The following is an 11,453-nucleotide window of genomic DNA, read 5'->3' on the forward strand; positions in this document are numbered from 1 at the left end:
CTCCTCAGAGCCACTGCCTTCTCCTCAGAGCCACTGCCTTCTCCTCAGACCCGCTGCCTCCTCCTCAGACCGCTGCCTTCTCCTCAGAGCCACTGCCTTCTCCTCAGAGCCACTGCCTTCTCAGACCGCTGCCTTCTCCTCAGAGCCACTGCCTTCTCCTCAGACCGCTCTTCCACCCGCGTCCCCTCCCCTCCCGGCCCACCTAACAGGTCCCTACGGGTCCCCCGACATCCGCTGGTCCCCGGGTCCCCAGCGCGGGGTTCTGGGAACACCACCCGACCTTCTGAGCTTTAAGAGTCTAACTAAGCCCCTTGGCTGGAGCCTTGAGAGACCCCGCGCACCACGTGGTAGGCCACAGATCTCGCGAGATCACATTAACGCGGGGGGGGGGGGGGGGGGGGGCGGGGCTCCCCAGGTGGAGCCGTCAAAAAAATCCCAAAATGGGGGCTGGATGCAGAAAGCGGTGCCAGAAGAAACGGCTGGCGTTCTTTTTTCTTTTGTCTTTTTTGGTTTTTCGAGACAGGGTTTCTCTGTGTAGCCCTGGCTGTCCTGGAACTCACTTTGTAGACCAGGCTGGCCTCGAATTTAGAGATCTGCCTGCCTCTGCCTCCCAAGTGCTGGGATTAAAGGCGTGCGCCACCACCACCCGGCAGGAACAGCTTTCTTCAGGCTAGTGTTCTTCAAACACTACCCCCGCCTCACCAACAAAATGTCTTGAAAATCAGCAGTAAAATGGACATTAACACAAGAAAAACAAAATTTCTTTTTAAAACTACTGTCCCTAGGTAATTTATGCATTTGAACTTTGTGTATCCAAAGCGAACATACAGAAGAAAAAAAAAAAAAAAAAGAATTCCCTAAATTGGGTCTATTTTTATTTTTTAATCGACTAGTAATGGGGACTGAACTGATTGAGCTATGCCATTTCTCAGTTCTATGTTTCTAATGGAAATGGTACTTTTATCATCGTAACTCATCTCTACAAGTGTCGTCATAAATTAATTCAATTAAAAAACAAGCATCCAGAATTTTTCTCAAATCTCTCAAATTACGCACACATACACATAATCAATTTTATTATAACCCGTTATATTACTCACTGGTATTAATGATACCAAACCATCAAGGCTAATAAGTTTTGATGATATAAGAGTTTAGAAAATTTATTCTTTTTTTCCTGTGTATGTGAGAATCTATTTTTCCAGGTTTACCAAACCTGGAACTTACAACTTATTTGTATATGTTTACAATTTGTATATAGATACAAATTTGAATATATTTACAGTGCGTAACATAGAAACTTGAACGCATTAATGTATTAGCTGTCTATTGCTAAAATCTACTGATTACTAACTTTGTTCTAATGACATGTACTTCCTGAGGTCCAAGGCTGAGGGGCCACATCTGGTGATAACTCTCTCGGCAATAAAGTCCCTGTGGTTTTTTTTTTTTTTTTTTTTTTTTTTGCTTTTTGAGACCCAACGCAGTGCAAGGCATTACACCACAAGATATCAATCAACCATGTGTACTGGGTCTCTTCTGGTCCCTCAACTTCTTTTTACAATCTATCAGCATTCAGTTATGAAGGTCCCATTCTAGTGACTATATCTAATGCTAATCTCACCCCAAAGTCCCCACTTCTGAACACTAGAGTTAGGGTAAATGCCTACTGCCTTAATATCTCAAAATGGGGATTAAATTCCAACACCAGAAGCCTTGAGGGAAGCCATCCAAAATATGCACAAGCCATAATAATTAGGAAAGACGGAAAAGAAATCAATTTATGTAGCATATCCACCACCTCATACAATGATCATTTGTGTAGTTGGTGAGGTCACTTAAGATCTACTGTCTTACCAGGTGTCAAGTACAAAATACAGTATTGACTATGGTCACCATGGTGCATACTAGTTTTCCAGAATTTATTCATCCTGCCTCGATGAAATTACATGCCCTCTGATTAAAACTCCACCCCCCATCTCCTATCTTCCCTAATCCTCAGCCACTTCTGAGCTGCCCTCTATTATTGCAACTTCTTTTTTTTTTTCCTTATAAAAAACATTTAATTGGGGCTAGCTTACAGGTTCAGAGGTTCAGTCCATTATCATCAAAGTGGGAGCATGGCAGCATCCAGGCTGTCATGGCGCAGGCAGAGCTGAGAGTTCTATGTCTTCATCCAAAGGCGTATTGCAACTTCTTAAAACACTTTTTGAGATTATATTATAATCACAGCATTTCTCCGTCCCTTTCCTCCCTTCCAACGCTCCCATATCTGTCTCCTTGCTCTCTTTCAAATTCATGCCCCTCCCATTCATTCTTATTGCATGTGTATATGTATATAATATCACTTGTATGTATGTTTTCAGGGCAATGATTTCATACTGGATACTCATGTGGTGTGCTCCTCCCTGGGGAAGACTACTCCTCTCACTCTTAGCATCCCTTGGTTGTAGTCCCCCCACCCCCACCCCACCCCCGCCACCACTGCTGCCACCAACCACCACCCTTGGTCTGCTTAGGCATGTCTCTTGGTGGCATCTTGTTTGGCTCATGTTTGGGCAGTCATTATTAAGATTCAAAGTCTCATAGCAAATGCCCATGTGGCTCTTACAGTCTTTCCACCCCCTCTTCCACAATGTTTCCTAAGCCTTGGATGTGGACATGTTTTATAGATATATGCATTGGAACTGATTGGCTGTGATTTTCTGTAGTGGTCTCTGTTGCCAAGAGAAGTTTCCTTGATGAGGAGTAAAGACTATACTTATCTTCGGGTATAAGGATAAATGTTTAGATTGTTAGATCGATGTGAGGAATTATGATGGCTTAATTATGCATGTATTGGTCTACCTTACAGTAGTTGAACTGCATTTGTCGGGACTCCATAAAGGGAAACACACCAAAGAACTTCTGGTGGTGAGCTGCAGTTTGTTGCCGCTTCTGCTTCTGCAGACTGATTGGATGCACGTGCTGAGGCAAGACCGGTGATGAGGCAAGGCACATGGAGATCACGTGACGTTTGGAGGGTATAAATAGGACTCCACAGAGAGACAGAGACAGAGCTTGGCTTGCTGGTACAGCTAGCTACGCAACACTTTTGGGTCTCATGTCTTCTCTGATCTTCCCTTCCCTGAGAGAGGCATGGCTGAGAACTTCTCCCTGGTGTCCCTCTGGATCCCTCCTGCTGACCCAAGCTGAGGCTGAGGCCTGGCTGTCTCTGCTAGGTCCTGTCACTACTGTTGCTAATCCGACTCTACAGAACTAGATTGCTGGTGTATCTGTGAAGTGTTTGTGAGTGGATCGAACTGCCTCTGCCTGCTAACCTGTGAACTGAACTGCTGATTTCCAGACAACACAGATGGGAATTGCTCCTAAGAACCTTTCTAAACGGGTCCACTTCCCCCGTATCCTTTCTTTTCCACTACCTCTAGTGGGTGATGGGCTACAAAGGGAGGTTAAAACATTTAAGAACCATTATTAAAAATAGGATTTAAAATAAATTAAAGTTACATAGGTGTCAGAGCTAGTTAGGAGTGTTGGTGGCCTCCCTCCTCCTGGAGGGAGCTCACATGGAGCATTGTGGTATGATGGAAGCCAGTCATCAGGGAGGAGGCACTCAGGTCAGCTCCAGCTCAGGGTTCTCTGAGCCCTGATTCTCAAGTGCATGGTGTCTTCAACAATAGGGGCTTATTTTCTACCTTTGTGGGACAACCAAGGGCAATGACAATAGGCTATGTTTTGTAAATCTCTTGGGACAGCGTGGCCCACAACTCAAAAGTGGGCTTCTTGTGTCTGGTATTTGGGCTCTTTAGTGGGGGTGGGGCGGGGTTGGTCTTTGGCTCCTGGAGGAACCACAGTCGGCCCACAGGAGAAAGGTTCATTAAAATTATAGATGTAGGGCCAAGCATGGTGGCACACACCTTTAATCCCAGCATATTCAGGAGGCAGGGGCAGGTGGATCTCTGAGACTCAGCCTGGTCAATAGAGTGAGTTCAGGACAGCCAGGGCTACACAGAGAAACTCTGCCTGCAGAAACAAACAAACAAAACAAAACAAAATCATTTATATGCACATCTCTACACAGAATTGTGTGCATTGTGGGGGTTTTTCTTAGGTGAATAGTTAGTGTGATTCCTTGTGCCTTTTGAAGCATCCCTACTGTGATTTTACCCCATACCTTGCTTCTTCTATACTTACTCTTCCTAAAGGGACTCTCTTTTTCCATTTCCCCTGTCAGATCCCTCGCACCCCACTATTCCCTTTTCTATTGATCTCAAGCTACCCCCACCCGCCCCATCCTGGCAATGGTCTTACGCTTTCCCCAGCTCCTGCAGTTACTTCAGGCTCTGTATTTACATCTGAACATTTGTAGCTGGGAACTTCCAAGGAGAGAGAATGTATGACATTTGCCTTTCTGAGTTACCTCACTCAATCTGATCTTTTCTTTTCTTTTTTTTTTTTTAAAGATTTATTTATTTATTATATGTAAGTACACTGTAGCTGTCTTCAGACACTCCAGAAGGGGGTGCCAGATCTCGTTACGGATGGTTGTTAGCCACCATGTGGTTGCTGGGATTTGAACTCTGGACCTTTGGAAGAGCAGTTGGGTGCTCTTACCCACTGAGCCATCTCACCAGCCCTCAATCTGATCTTTTCTAGTTCCATACATTTTCCTACAAAGTTTATGATTTCATTTTTCTTCATAGCTGAATAGTATTCCGCAGTGTATGTCTCTCTCTCTCTCTCTCTCTCTCTCTCTCTCTCTCTCTCTCTCTCTCTCTCNCTCTNTNTGTGTGTGTGTGTGTGTGTGTGTGTATACTACAGTTTCCTTACCCAGTCACTGGTAGAAGGACACTTCAGTCATTTCCATTTCCTAGCGATGGCAAAGAGAGCAGCAATGGGCTTGGCTGAGTGGGTATCTGTCCTTAGAGTCCTTAGAGCACATACCAAGGAGTGGGACAGCCGAGCCATATGAGAGATTTATCTCTACTGTTTTGAGAACTCTTTTCATGGATTCCGTAAGGTTGCACCATTTTGCAATCCTATCAGCAATGACTGGGGGGATCCTGGCACACCCACCTCTAGCATTTACTGTTGATTGTTTTGTTGATCTTTGCCATTCTGACACTTCAATGTTGTTTTGATTTGCATTTCCCTAACTGCTAAACTTTTATATATTCTACAGACAAGTGAGATTATGTACTGTCTGTCTTTCTGTGCCTACTGCATTTGCTTTCCATAATATCCTTCAGCTTCGTGTACATTGTCACAAGGAACAGGGCTTTCTCCTTTTCAAAACTAAATAACACTATATTGTTTGTTATGTGTATGGTACATTTTCTTTATCCCGTCATTGGTCAGTGGACTTAGGTTGATGCCACACATTTGGCTATTGTGACAATGCAGTGGTGACCATGGGAAGGCAGATACCTCCTTGCTGTATGATATATATATATATATATATATATATATATATATATATATATACTCAGAAATAGGACCACTGGATTCTGTACACACTAATTTATTCATGCATTTATCTATGCATATATGTATGCACGTACGTACATATGTATGTGTATACGTATGTATGCATATATGTATGCACACATGCATTCCTACATGCATGTATATATGTACACATATATGTATGTATGCACACATGCATTCCTACAGGCATGCATGTATGTATGTATGTATGTATGTATGTATGTATGTATTTGAAACAAGGTTTTGCTAGCAGACCAGACCGGCCTAGAACGAGTTCCTTTAGCCTTAGCCTCTGCAGCACTGAGACTACAGGCTTGTACAATCGTGCCAGGCTTCTCTCTTTCAACTTCTTTGAGGAATCTTCTTATTTTTTTCTGTGATGGCTATACTAATTTATATTTTCACCAATAGTGTACAATTTTGCATCATCTAAAGATCATCACCAGCACCTGTTATCTTTTCTTTTAAAATCATAGCTATTTTAATAGACGTGAGGCAATATTACATGGGTTTGACTTCATTTATTTGGTAATTAGTGATGCTGGACTTTTTTTTTTCTTGTGCCTAGTGTGACTAAATGTCTTTTTAAAACAAAATGCCTACATAGGTCTTTGACTTCTTTTTAGACCATATTATTTGTTTTCTTGTTACTGTTTGTTTTGCCGAAATCTAGAAACATCACCTTACTGTGATGTAAAAAACAATTTATTTGCATTTAAATTCACATTTGTGCAGAGCTTAGTTACTGTCAAACGCACACACACATACACACACACACACACACACACACACACACACACACATGTACATTCCCGAGTTTCACTAACACCACCATCACCTGTCCCATGCATGAGTAATCAAATTTATTTAAGTGTATACAGTAGACAGATCATCTTCCTTACCCTTGTAGAAGAGAGTTTTGGAATGGGACAGGTACTGGGTCAATACCAGAGGCTCTTGCCTGGGACCAAGGCTCACTGGATCTGCCAGATGCTGCATTTATCAGCCCGGTGATGGGTTCCAAGACAATGTCCTGCACTGACTTCCCTACAGTATCACCCAACTGATAGAGTCTCTGTCTGTAGTCTGGTCCTTTGGTCATAAGCCTCTCAGGGGCCCAGAGGCTCCATTCGTAAGGCTCTGGTCTAACACAAATGCTATGGGACAGCTCAATGCTGGCCTATCCTGGTGGACCTGGTTCATGACTCTATCTCCCTCCCCCCACTCTCCAGCTTAGACTTAACTCTTAGAGACTTTCTCTGCAACACAGTCTCTCTTGATATGACCTATCTTGAAATTATGGAAGGGGTACAATCAGCTATTCTTTCCTTCTTGACTTTTTCATCATGTTGTGCTAAAGCTGAGACTTTTCACCTTGTCCTTAGCACCACTGAAAGATAGTTTTCTACACAAAGTGCTGTTCAAATTGATTTCTGGAGAGTCTTTCTCCACAGTCAATTTGCTCGGCCTCCGACCAACACATTTCTAAACAGTTGTTCAAGCTCCCATTGTCTGTCTCCTGGCTTATTTCTCAACCGACTCAAATCTACCTTCCTATTCCATTGCAGTATAAACTTTGTTCTTGCCAAACATTAAAATGACTTTCTATCACTGTCTTAGTTAGGGTTTCTATTGCTGTGCTAAAACACTGTGACCAAAAGTAACTTGGAGAAGGAATGGCTTATTTGGCTTACATATCTCAATCACAGCTGTGGTGCTTTGCATATGCTTGGCCCAGGAAGTGGCACTATTAGGAGATGTAGCCTTCTTGGAGTAGGTATGGCCTTGTTGGAGAAAGTGTGTCATTGTGGGCATGGGCTTTAAGACCCTCATCCTAACTGTCTGGAAGCCAGTCTTTTCCTGACTGCCTTTGGATGAAGATGTAGAACTTCAGCTCCTCCAGCCCCATGTCTGCCTGGATGCTGTCATGCTCCCTCCTTGATGATAATGGACTGAACCTTTGAACCTGTAAGCCAGCCCCAGCTAAATGTCCTTATAAGACTTGCCGTGGATGTTATGCCTGTTCCCAACAGTAAAACCCCAACCAAGACAATAGTCAATTGAAGGAAGCTGAGGCAAGAACTCAAACAGGAACTTGGAGGCAGGAGCTGATGCAGAAGCCATGGGGGAATGCTGCTTACTGGCTTGCTCAGCCTGCATTCTTATAGACTGCTGGACCACCAGCCCAGGGGTGACACCACCCACCATGGGCTGAGCCCTTCCCCATCTATCACTAGTTAAGAAGACGTCCTACAGGCTTGCCTGTTTACAGCCTGATCTCCTGGAGGTACATTCTCATTTGAGTTCCTTCTGCTCAGATGATTACAGTTTGTGTCAAGCTGACATAAAACTAGTGAGCACAGTCACTAAATCCATTAAACATGTATTAGTCCCTGCGTGACCTGATCTCTCCACAGAATCTTGGCGCATGTTCAGCCCATCCATTTGTCTTTTCTGCAGTGCATCTGTATTACAAATCTTTCAGCTCTTAACACACTCTTTTCCACCACTGATCCAGTTTCTGGTTAGCTTCTGAGTTTAGAACTCTCCATCTTTCTTCACTGAATAGCCTACACACCCTCACTCTCAACTAAAGTTATTGCAGTCTTAGCATTATAAACTAGTAGTTTGAGGGCTGAAGAGATGGCTCAGCGGCTAAGAACATTGACTGCCTTTCTAGAGCTCCTGATTTCAATTCTCAGCAATCATATGCTGCTCATAACCATCTTCAATGGGATCTGATGCCTCCTTCTGGCATGCAGGTATACATATATACAAGTAAACTTGTATACATAAGTAAACTCTGAGATCATGCCCCTATCCTTCATGGTCATTAACACAGTTTCAATTATCCATTATTTGTATAACTGTTACATAAATTTCCTGTCTTCCACTCTTCTATAAATACCGCAAGAAAAGGCCAATTCCTCCAAACTCCCAACATCTGGCACACTTTGGTAGCTACAATAGATAGGTAATAGCTTTAAAATAGTTTATCATAATGGTTACAATCTCAATTCAATTTACAAGCACTTCCAAGGGAAGAAACGCTCCACACGTCTCCTAGGAATTGTTCTTACAGAAAACATAGGCATAGAAGAATTAACAATGTGACCTGCTACGACTAGTTTATTTACATTACTCCAAGTCAGGTTAATGGGGGAAAAACAGGTTTAAAATGTGGGGGGAAAACAGGTTTAAAATATGCCAAGGTTTTTGTATGTATGATAGAATTCACATTTAAATATTAAAACAAAACCATTTCTTTGTTTGTTTACTTGATTCCCTGTCTCTGGACCAGTACAATGTTTTTTGCAGGGAAACACCATTTACTGTCACCCTAACCCATCTCAGGGAAACACCACTTCCTGTCACCCTAACCCATCTCATTTTTTTCACTGTTCATGTGCCTTTGTTTCTGTTCTAGGTATCAGCCTGTTTCTCCTTAAATATCTCTCCTTACTTGTATCATATAAATGATATTCTAAATCTTAGCATGATAATCAACTTTAATTGTCAACTCAACACCACCTAGAATAACCTGAAATGGGCTTTGTCTTTATTCTATATTGGACTGGCCTGTGGGCATGAATGTAAGGGATTGTCTATTATTATTATTATTACTACTACTACTACTATTATTTACTTACTCACTTTACATCCCACTCACTGTCCCTCTCTCAGTCACTCCTCCCACAATCCTTCCCCTATTCCCTATTCTCTGAGTGAGTGGAGGTTCACCTAGCTATTCCCCTCACCTCCATATTTCAAGTCTCTGTGAGGCTAGGCACTTCCTCTCCCACTGAAGCCAGACAAGGCAGCCCAGCTGGAACATATCCCACATACAGGTCACAGCTTTTGGGATAGCCCCTGCTCCAGTTTTTTAGGACCCACATGAAGGCCAAGCTGCACATCTGCTACATATGAGCAGGGAGGCCTAGGTCCAGCCTGTGTTTGCTCTTTGGCTAGTGGTTCAGACTCTGAGATCCCCAACGGTCCAGGTTAGTTGACTCTGTTGGTCTTTCTGCGGAGTTCCTATCCCCATTGGGGCCTCAATCTTTCCTCCTGTTCTTCCATAAGAGTCCCCAAACTCAATCCACTGTTTGGCTGTGAGTGTCTGCATTTGTCTGAGTCAGCTGCTGGGTAGAGCCTTTCAGAGGACAACCATGCTAGGCTCCTGTCTGTAAGCATAACTGTGTTAGGGATTGGTGCTTGTCTATGGGATGGGTCGCAACTTGGGCAGGTTATTGGTTGGCCATTCCCTCAGTCTCTGCTCCACCCCCCATCTCTGCATTTCTTGTTAGACAGGATAAATTCTGGGTCCAAAGTTTTGGACAATCTTGTGTTGTTGTCACTATCACTCCATTGAAGTTCATGTTGAATTGTAAGCTGTGAGATGAAATAACCCCTTTCCTCCTCAAGATGCTCGCGATCACAGTTCAGACCTTAACAGGCTCTTCTCATGGAGCTTAGGAGTTGAGGGCAACGTTGATGATGGAGGCCTGGCTTGTGACTTTGCAGAAGGAAACAGAGGTTCTCCCAGGGTCGTTTACATGGTATATTAGGTTAAGAATGTGTAGAAGTGGTGGGCCTGAAGAGATGGTTTAGTGTTACTAGAGTTATCAGTACAAGGTGTATATGAGAAGGATGGAGACCACCTGACAAACGCAATTGCTGCCTGTGGACAGCCTTAGCAGTGGCTCCAAGTGTTCCAGCAGACTTTTCTGCCACCAGAACTCAAAGAGATCGGCTCGCCTCTACATCCCAAGTGCCAGGATTACATGTGTGCACCACCATCCATCTTAAGGTGAGGTCTTAATAGAAGAGGTTTTGCTTGAATAATAGCTTATACCCTCCTAGCTGACAGGACCCTAATATAGTTATCTCTTGGGAGGCTATGCTAGTGCCTGGCAAATACAGAAGTGGATGCTCACAGTCATCTATTGGATGGAACATAGGGCCCCCAATGAAGGAGCTAGAGAAAGTACCCAAGGAGCTAAAGGGGTCTGCAATGCTATAGGAGGAACAACAATATGAACTAACCAGTACCCCCCAAAGTTTGTGTCTCTAGCTGCATATGTAGTGAGGATGGCCTAGTTGGCTATCAATGGGAGGAGAGGCCCTTGGTCTTGTGAAGATTATATGCCCCAGTACAGAGGGCCAGGAAATGGGAGTGGGTGTGTTGGGGAGCAGGGCAAGCAGGGGGGCTGAGTATAGAGGACTTTTGGGATAGCATTTGAAATGTAAATGGAGAAAATATCTAATAAAAAATAGTTTATACCCTTCTAATAAGAAGGGAAAGGAAAGACTGGGTAATAACAGACTCACAGCTAAGGGGGGATTCCGCTAAACCCAAAGAAGCAGCTCACTACTCTGTATTAAATTATGTAAATTTTATTGAAGAACTAACTCAAAATTCTATCCCAAAATTCTTCTGAGCCTTGGTGATTTATTAACAGAGACCAATTACATATATTATCATTTTAAAAAAGTAAAAGTTCTATTACAACTCTCTGAAATAAAGTACAAATAACCTGCAGATTTCTTCTTATAAGTGCATTGTACTTAAAGAGTCTACATTTGAATAGAAAATGCAAAGAGAGGTGAAATCTACTCTCATTTAATTAATCCCATGATATAAATCTAATACTTTAGTTATTTTTTCGTATCAATTATTGTCCCAAGGAAAATTCACAATTTCAAATTAAATAAAGAAATTAGTACAAATTCATCTTTGATTGGGCTCTTCCCAATCTTCCTATGGAATAATTTGAAATAAAAGTAAATAATTTATTTTTAAAATAACAGAGCCAAAAGATATTTTCTCTACTTCCAAATCAATCAGTTGTAATATTCTATCCTTTCTGTTTACTTCTAAAACATTTGAGACTGGCATGCAGGTCAGGTACTTGGGTGTATCTGCTGGAGAGAAGAAGGTTGCCAGAGATAAATTCACCTTCTCACCC

This window comes from Mus caroli, chromosome 12 (assembly GCF_900094665.2).
Source record: "Mus caroli chromosome 12, CAROLI_EIJ_v1.1, whole genome shotgun sequence".
Classification (NCBI taxonomy): Eukaryota; Metazoa; Chordata; class Mammalia; order Rodentia; family Muridae; genus Mus; species Mus caroli.